At 36.2% G+C, this 9,661-nt stretch overlaps 1 protein-coding gene across 2 annotated transcripts in view; it reads right to left on the bottom strand.

Annotated features, from left to right (window-relative positions):
• The window catches only part of LOC108105933 (venom dipeptidyl peptidase 4), a 78,371-nt gene that overhangs the window by 27,296 nt on the left and 41,414 nt on the right, over positions 1-9,661 (bottom strand). The window lies entirely within an intron of this gene.

Genomic DNA, 9,661 nt, shown 5'->3' with positions numbered 1-9,661 from the left:
TGGAAAATTGTAAAATTGAAATAGGGAATGCCCTATACTTAACAAGAATAAGATTATGTTTGGAAAAGACTAATAAATATTTATATTTTATTGTAAGTTTTCCTTTTACCACAAAGTAAGAAATTAAATCTTTAAGGAAGATTTCAAAAATAATATTTTCCTCACTTAATTTGATCAATATTCTCCGAAAATATATATAACAAAAATGTTTATAAATTGAAAAACGAAAAATAAATAAACTTAAGAAATTAAAAGTCAAATTTAATCTCTAACAATCTACGACTTTCCCAAGACAACCTACTTCCGCGTCGTAAACCTTTACAACAAACAGTAAGACCCTCTCTTGCAGGGTATTAAAACTGCATTCCATTTACAGCTTTGGGGATTTGTAGGGCGCAGGCAAGCAGAAACGAGCTGAAACAAAAAAAATATTTTTAAATGTGGAAAACGGTTCCGATTCTGGCTCGACGGCTGCAAATTGTCCGCTCATGAGTTGCAGCTTAGTTGGCTATAACCGAGAAAAAAGGACAACAAATGGAATAAAAGGCAATGGAGAAACAGCTTAGAGGAAACAAAACCAAAGCAAAAACAAAAAATAAATAAAAACTGGAAAGCCAACTACTGGCCAAGAGTCCATAAAGCTTTCTCCCCTTTTTTTTTTTTTTCTACCCCCATTTAAACCATCTCTGCCCTCAAGTACGCACTTCAATTAACTGTTTTACCAGCGCCAGTTTGTCCAAAGGCGGCGAACGGAATAAAATATAAAAAAAAAAAAAATGAACTTTAAAATATCCGTCCAGTTGGGAATAAAAGTTTATTGAATATCGTAAATGTTTACGACACACAAGGAGTCACTTCCTTTTGGCCAGATTCAAGTTCAGTGAAGTCAAATTAAAGTTGTTATTATGGCTGCCCCTTCACTCTGGTGTTTGTCTCCTGGGAACTTCTGGCTCGGCTGCGGTTGCCTCCTTTTGGTTGTCTCAAAGCGATAAAATTTGAGATTTATATGACAATTAAATGGCTCAATTAGGCTACACCATGGTAATTGCGGTATTGAATTATGTGCAAGTGTGTATTAGAGGGGTTGAGAATGGGGTTAAGGGTCCTGTTTTCAAGTGCCAGAAGTGTGAAATCTAATTAAATTCCAAGGTGCCGCCTTGGAAATCGAAAATGTGTAAAGCAACATATGGGATTGCTATTTGTTTGCCAAGGAAATCAATGGGGGTAAGTTAAGGGGCTAAGGAAATACATTTTCTAGGGGTTTCCATATAAAATATAGTTTAAAATATACTAACAAGGAAATCCTTATGATTTTCCATCTTTCTAAGCCAAAAGTATCACAAATTTCTAGCCAAAACGAAGGAAAATTCTTAGGGATAATAATTGAAAGCATAACTCAGGCTTAAGGTTTTTCTTTAACCGTTTTTACTTAACCCATAACACCTTTTATGACTCCATCTTTCCTGTTTATTACATGACCACATAAATATGATCATTTGCTTCATATTGAGAAGTTTCATTACGATGACACAACGACCAGTCAGTGAAAAACTCATTTCGTAAAAAAAGCAATAATACAAAATACTTAAATAGCCATCAAAAATACACTTATGAGGCATACAGCAGGCCGTAAATGCCACCCACCAACAGCCAACAACTTTCCTTTCCTTTCACAAAAGCCATCGTTCAAACTACAAACTGGTCGCACCTCATGTTGCCGTCTCTTTTCCTGGACCAGCTACCTTTCTCTTTCTGCTGGGCCCAGACCGAACACATCTGGTGTGCACGTCCTTCTTCCAGCTCGTTGGGCTCAAGTTTTATTTGTCGCAAAAATATTTCATTGTTGCAAGTTCATAAATAAGCATATAAATTTAATTTAATGCAAGGCAACAAGGATCTAGGCTGGCTGTCAGCCTTAACAATGTCCCTCCCGGCTGTGTATATGGAATTATAGATGGCGCTTTATATATATGTACGCAGTATATAACCACACTTTTCGAGCTTATTAATGTCGCCTTCACGTAAAGAAGATTCCATTTAATAACCAAGTAGAGGGTAATAAAAAAACTTGGGTCAAGTTTGGCCTGGCAAAATGAAAAAATTAATCCCGTCATGTTCTAGACGCGCGTAGTAAAACTAGTTTTAATGGCCAAAACAAAGTTGGCTGCCAAAAATAAGGAAAGTAAACTTGAGGTACTTCCAATTTTAGGTAGTAAAGCAGAGCACTTGAGGTGGAAAATATGGTTACCTGGAAGAAGATTCAAAGAAGCGATTTTCTCGAAAATCCTTAAGTCAACCTCAAAGAAACACCGGCCATAAAAACCAAATATTTACTGTATTCATATAATTGAAGTCAAGAGGAAAATCCTGAAAATTGGCCACTGTGTCCTTTCGTTTCTGATAAGAAAATTGGTTGAAAGGAAAACAACAGGCCAAGCTGAGCTGAGGCTAAATGTCCTTTGGGGATTGCCTTAAAGATTAAACGAATCGAAATCGTAAGAAAGAAATTGTAATAAGAAAGAGAAAGAAATTACTGGCTATCAAATTTACAATTGAATGAGAAAAACTGAAAACTGAAATAATAATTGAATTTTTCAACTTTACATTTTCAGTCAATTTCATGGAGAAAACTTCCATTATTCCAACTTAATGTTGAGGTATGACCAAGTTTCCTCTTACTCACAATTTTTTGATTTACAATTTATACGTTATTCGTCAAAGTCATATGGCCAGCGTGCGATAAAGCCACAATTAAGCTGGCCAACAAGTCAGTTGGCCAATTTATGGCCCAGCTATCATCGCCCACAACCAGCGTTTATCTTGAGCTGTCAACAAGAATGCCAAAAACGAAAAGATTTTCAATAGAACCAGACCAAAAGTTTCTCCAGCTGGCCCAGAAAATACCCGTCAACTGATAAGCTGATAATTATAATAATAACTTACTGACTAACAATGACTTCTGGCCCAAAGGTCACGTACAAATTTAAACGAAATGAGGCAATAATCCGTAAGGGATTTCCCAACTAATTGGCCTAATGGTTTACTCGAAAGTTTATTACTTTTGAATATACATTTTTCTTCAGGTTTTTTCTTAGCTCAAAAGAAAGTTTAACAACATTTTCTTTTGCTGAATTTCTTTCCAGGAAGAGCCACACACACACACATTTTTTCAAGTGACAAACTTTTGCGTCAAACTTGAAAGATTATAAGTTTTGCCGAAAAGGATTATAAACTTGAAAATATTTGCAATCAAATTGAATTGCAAGATTAATTGAAAGATATCTTAAGACCCAAAGAAAGGCAGTGTGACTGTCTTAAAGTAAATCCCTCGCTTGATTTTCCATTTCCAAAGCTAATCAAGCCACAAAGCCTAAAGCTAGCTCATTGCCAAAAAGCTAGCTCATTGCAAAGGCAGTAAAAAAACAAAACTATTAATTAATATGTAAGACAAAATAATAATAATAATAATAAAAAGAAAAATGAAACCACAAGGGAATAGAAATACAAATAAAAAGCAAAACCAAATCAAAAACAAACCACGAAAGCACAAACAACAAATTAGCAACAGTCGTTAGTTTATTCTCTCTCTTTCTCCCGTCTATCTACCGCTCTCTTTTGCACAACAAACTTTTCCAAGGTTTTGCTGCAAAGTTCCTATTGTTCTTGGCCAAAACACAAACACATATAGCCATAATGGTTGGGCCACAGCAATACGATATGGAGACCCAATAAAATCTTTGGATGATGCACTTTAAGAATTATTTATTAAAAAATATAAAAAAATTAAAAACTTTGTAAGAAATGTATTAACTTAAAAGAAATCGCATAAAAAATAATTTTCTTGGTTTTTTAAAACAGATTTTTTTAGCATCTTTTCTGAGGATTTACTTTTTAAAAACCAAAAATAATTTCAAAAAAATATTTAAAAATATTTAAAAAATATTTTCCTATTTTTAAAGCCTTATTAACTCTCTTCTTAATTTCTTTCAGTCTATGAGGACCTCCAAAAATAGTTGCCTGCACTTTAAATATTGATTTTAAGCCCGCTTTTGGGACTCTTTCAGTTTTCCTTCCAGCAAATGTTTACAAACTCAAACCAAAAACTCAGAAAGAAGACTGAGTTGGAGATAGTCGATTGGTGGGATAGGTCATCAAATAAAGACGAGCCTTTGTCTTTGCGGCCATTGGCAAACATGTTCAAGATACTTTTGTTTGTTAGCAAGCCACCCAAAAGCATTTTCCCCCATTCAGGCATAATTTGCGTGCCCAATGAGAGAGAGAGAGAGCCTCAATGGTAATTTGAATGGCAAACAAGTAGCTATCAGATACGTTTGTGCTTTGTCCATCTATTTAATCGGCATTAGTCAAAGGCAGGCCAGGCAGGAAACTCCCAAATGCTCCCAAATGCCATCATTAGATTCTCAGAAATTATGAAACACCCAAACTGAGGCTTGAATTTCATACAAAGTGAATTTAATTTATGATTCTTGCAATTGATTAGATAATCCCACCGCAAGCACTTTAGATTGTTCTTCCTAATCAGGCTCCTTTCGTTGGTACTATCAATGATTGCTCTAGACATGTGATTTATATGGTCAACTAGTTTTGATTGTTCTTAGTTTTTCCTCTTTTCTTTCGGTTCTTTAGTTTCTTTCGTTTCCTTTCTTTTCTTTCCTTTCAGCAATTCATTTTCTCTCTTTCCCTGGCAGAGCAGAAACTTTGTGCAATTTCATTTGTTAATTTATTTTAAATGTCAAATCTAGCCAAATAATTCAGAAAGCTGAAATGAGTGGGGTAGTTAGGGTACTGAGGAATGAGTTAATTAAGTTTCCAACTTCTGCTGAGCTGCGGGGGGAGGGAAATTAGCTGCAACTTTGACAGACAAGTGCGGCATAATGAGTGTAATTTGGATGAAGTGGGGTATCTAATAAAGAAAAAGGGGGCAAAATGTTGGACAATTAGAATGTCCAAACTAATTATTGCAAATAATAAAATAAGAGTGTTAGTTTTTTAAAGGAAATTACTATATAGAGTAGTGTAGAGGTGTAAGAATATGAAAGCAAACAGGAAAACTCATTACAAATTTAAGTACCCCATGAAGTTACTGTACTAAATTTGCCTTTTTACTTGCAAGATCAGCAATCTTTTCCATGCTAACCCATCGTTGCCAAGGTCTTAACCCGTTTTTAGCTTAACTGAAAACTGAATGTGGACCATAAATAAGCACTTCTTATCGCGAGTGGCCTAATATTATGGCCCACACACTTTTAAGTACAGGATTCGTATAACCTAACGATTAGATAATGCAATTGCCCCTCCTCTCTCTCTCTCTCTTGGCCATAAACTTGACAAACCGATTAGAGTAAAGGCTAGAATGGCCAGAAATTCAACAAACTAAAGTTTTTGAGCTCGGCACTTAAACTTCAAGAAATAAATTAGGCAGAGGCCAGCATCAACACCTCTGGAATTTCCATCTCAAGAACACATTTTCCTTTGTCTCGCAAAACTTAATAAAAAAAAGAAAAGAACAGAAAAAGAGAGAGAAAAACGCCGCCGTAATTGTAAGGGTAATCAAATAAATTAGTCGAGTACGTGCAAGTGCGTTATTTTCAGCACATTAAGTGATGATTTTAGTTTTGTTGCACAGCCAGAATGGGGAGTGAGTGAGTGAGTGAGTGACTGAATGAATGGATGGATGGGCAAATGAGGGGGCGGTACAGCCGGATGTAGCACTCTCAAAAAATTGTAAAAAAAAAGAATGAAAAAAGAAAAACCAAAAACTGAATGAATCAACTCGAAGCGTTGTAATAGCCACTGCTCGTGCTCTGGCCGGCATTAAGACAATCATTTTAATTGGAGTGCCACTTGCGTACATGCAGCAGCCAAATCCCAACGACAGAGAGAGAGAGAGAGATAGAGAGACTCACTCTATACGTGCCCCTTTACTTTCTGTCTCTGTCTGTCAATGCGCCACTGTCGGATGTGCCACTAAGCGCTTGATAAAAAGTTTTTTGGACTCTCGCTGCCTCGGATATTGTTTTTAGTTTTTGGTATTTACTTTGCGTTTTAAGCTCCCGCAGATTGTTCAGTGTCTGGTTTTATTTTATTTTTATTTAATCTTCTAGAGAATCAACTTGGCCGTGTTATGCAACACTGGCCATTTGGGTCAGGTTTTGTGGCCAAAAATGATGGCCAAGTTACAAGTCATGGTAAAATAGTGATTATTTTTGATGATTTTTAGTCATCAAAGTTTGTGATTTTGTTACATTTTGCAATTTAATAAAAAATATTATTAAAAAGCTAAAAAATAATTAAAAAATATAACGAAAATTATTTAACAAACAAACTTTGTTATTTAATATTTGCTTTATTATTTGCCGGCGCTGTCAAGAATCGATTAAAAACAAAGTCAAACGGAAACTAATCATGTTTACATTTTCCAACCAACCTTATCAGTTAATATTCTAGCTAAAATTTAATTAACAACCTAATCAGGCCAATATAAATCAGATTTAATTGAATGCCTAGCAACAATGCAAATATATTATACCAGTTTATGGGCAACTAAATGGAAAAAAAAGCGAAAACCACAAAAAGTTCCGGGAAAAAACAAACTAAACTGCAAATGGAAAAGCCTGGTTTTAGCCTGCAACGTGCAACAGTTGCAACAAAACATAATTATGTGTCTTAATCAGATTTTGGGTTTCCGGTTTTTCCCAAACAATTAAGCAGGCTATGTAGTGGGGGATTTCCTATAGAACGGCAATAGTTCGACCGGAATAAATCTATATCAGTTACCTCACTTTAATCTGGCTTAGGCCATGAAGGTCTCTTTGCCATTTTAATTTTAATATCAAAAGGTGTGTGTGCGTGAAAGGCCATTGAGCAAGCGTGTTCGAGTGTGAGTGGGCTCAACAAACCCCGTCAACACCACCCCTAAAACATTTTCCACACCGCCCCAAACCAACCATCCATCCATCCATCCAGGATTTTCTCACCCCTCCCACAACCGCACTTGTTCTGCACATTTCTCATTTGACGTACTCGCACGGCTTTCAATGTTAATTATACTTGTTGGGCACCATCCACGCCCATATTTTTTTTTTACCACCCAAGCCACCCCCCACCATCCAATGCCACTCATTATGCAGCTCATATGGGATCCATGGAGCATATAAACCATATAAAAGTGAGCATGTTTTCAACAGATTTTCCTTCATCCCAGACCCAGACCCAGACCCTCTTGTAAAGCCATTTGCTGGCGTTTGTGTAGGCCATTTTGTTATTTTTTTCCCAGCTTTCTCATTTCATCTTTTGGCTGTTTTCTGTGTGTGTGTTTCTTTATGTTTTTCTTTTTGATTTTTGTTTTTATATATATATATTCTTTTCTCTCTCTGTATGCTTTTTTGCTGTTTTGCTTGTCCAACCTTTTCAGCGTTTTATTATAAATATGAAAATTAATCACTCAGCAGAAGTCAGAGGGAAGCGGTAACAGAGGGTTGGGCATCCCGAAAATTTGTTGGCCATTCGAAATGGTCCTTTAATTAGCTCATTTCAAGCGGAATGCGAGGCTTGATTACCGTTGACTTTCCTTTTTTTTGCCTTTTGCTCTTCCGCAAAGGATCAAAATAATATATAGAAAGGTCTGTCTTGGGGTGTATATATATATTATATATATTATTGAGTTGTTTTATGTGTCTTATTATGGAGTCTTAATGTGTCTCATTATTTAAAGGGAATTTATTAAGGTATTAGATTGGAAATATAGTGTCAGGTCTTGAAATTTAAGGAAAAATTCATAAAATTTGCTTCTTAAATGAAGTTTTAAAAGTAAATTAAATATTTGAAAGCTTAAGAAAACAAATTGCTTAAAAAATTTCAATTGAAAATCCACCTTTTATTTTATTTTTTTAAAGGTTTCCTTAGCTATAAAAATATTAAAAAAAAGGACTTTAATTTGATATTTATAAGCAAATAATTAACAGATAAATAATATTTTTAAAAACCTTTTTAGTTAAATATTTCTACCCAAACATTTTTTTATTAAATTTCCGAGAACTTATATTTTTAAAAATATTTTTCCCGTTTAAGTAACCAAACTTCCTTAGTTTCTCCCCCATTTGCCCTTCCCTTGCTTTGCGGTTTCGTGTGAAGGGAAAACAAAACACGAAAAATTCATTGCCAAAGGACCTTTTGAGTCCTGCCTCTTATTGCCAATGTGGCACAGACACTCTGCCACTTGTTTATTTGCCTTTTAATGGGACGCGCTTGGCGTGTTTTTATTTCAGGCTCGCAACACGCGATGCATACGCAATATCGACGCCTCAAATTAGGCTATGAAATTTGTGCGAAGGTAATGAAAACTATGCCGGCCGCCAGCCGCCCTCCGCCCATAGCCTGATATTCGAATTTCAAACGAAAAACCAAAAACAGAAGCCAATGTAGTACTTTTGTCAAATCATTCTAGGACCCAGACTAGACCAGAAAAAAAAATCGAAATAAAAATCCAAAAACGGGGGCAATATACCAAGCTGGAAACCGAAACTGAAACAAACTCAATTGGGCATGGACGGTGTGTCCAAGTTTTTGGTTTTATTTTCATTTGCCCAAACGGGGCCACTTGAATGCGCAATGAAGCTCATGGCTGGAGTCAAAAAGTAAAAAAAGGAAAAGAAAAGAAAAAAAACAAGAGGAAACGCTATAGTCGAGTGCCGCGACTATAAGATACCCGTTACTGTTTTACACAATTTTAAAATATTAATTTTGCTAGTGGAAATTCACAAGGCGCCACCTATTGTCAGAGGAAGTATGTTGAGTATGCTTATAGTGACGTCACTGCCCATGTGAGGCCTTATAACCTTAATTTCTTTATAAATAGCGAAATAATGTTCCGATTTGAAAAATATTTTGTAAATCAATAGATATTAAGAGAAATAAGTTACACAAGGTCAAACGAAGGCATTCATAATAATATTATAGACTCCACAGTTTTCCGCGGTTTGTGGGCGTTAGAGTGGGCGTGGCCGGATGCATTTTTGCATTTTTGGTTTTTCAGGTTTTGTGGGCGTTAGATTGGGCGTGGCGTGATCGGAAAAAAACAATTCGCATTGGGAGCGTCATAGAAACATACATGCTTGATCCGAACTTTCTATCTCTTATAGTTACCGAGATATCAGCTTTTCTAGAAAATCGGAAAACCGTCTTTTGAGCCTTGTGGGCGTATGGGTGGGTGTGGCCGGATAGTAGTACTACTATAAGATGCGCTGTCATCTAAAGATTATACTTTCTGAATTTCAACTTTCTAACTGCAATAGTTCCTGAGATTTCAGCAATTTTAGTTTTTTGCGATTTGTGGGCGTTAGAGTGGGCGTGGCAGGATGCTGTAATAAACTTGCGCTGTCCCGGGACCTCAAGAATCTTCATGCTTAATCTCAACCTTGTATCTGCTATAGTTCCTGAGATCTCAGCGTTCATACGGACGGACGGACGGACGGACGGACGGACGGACGGACGGACGGACGGACGGACGGACGGACAGACGGACATGGCTCAATCGACTTCGCTATTGATCCTGATCAAGAATATATATACTTTATAGGGTCGCAAAAGCTTCCTTCTATCTGTTACATACTTTTCAACGAATCTAGTATACCCTTTTACT

Source organism: Drosophila eugracilis, unplaced genomic scaffold (assembly GCF_018153835.1).
Source record: "Drosophila eugracilis isolate 14026-0451.02 unplaced genomic scaffold, ASM1815383v1 contig_2154, whole genome shotgun sequence".
NCBI lineage: Eukaryota > Metazoa > Arthropoda > Insecta > Diptera > Drosophilidae > Drosophila > Drosophila eugracilis.
Note: the sequence above shows the minus strand (reverse complement) of the source record. Positions and strands in the feature narration are given on the sequence as shown.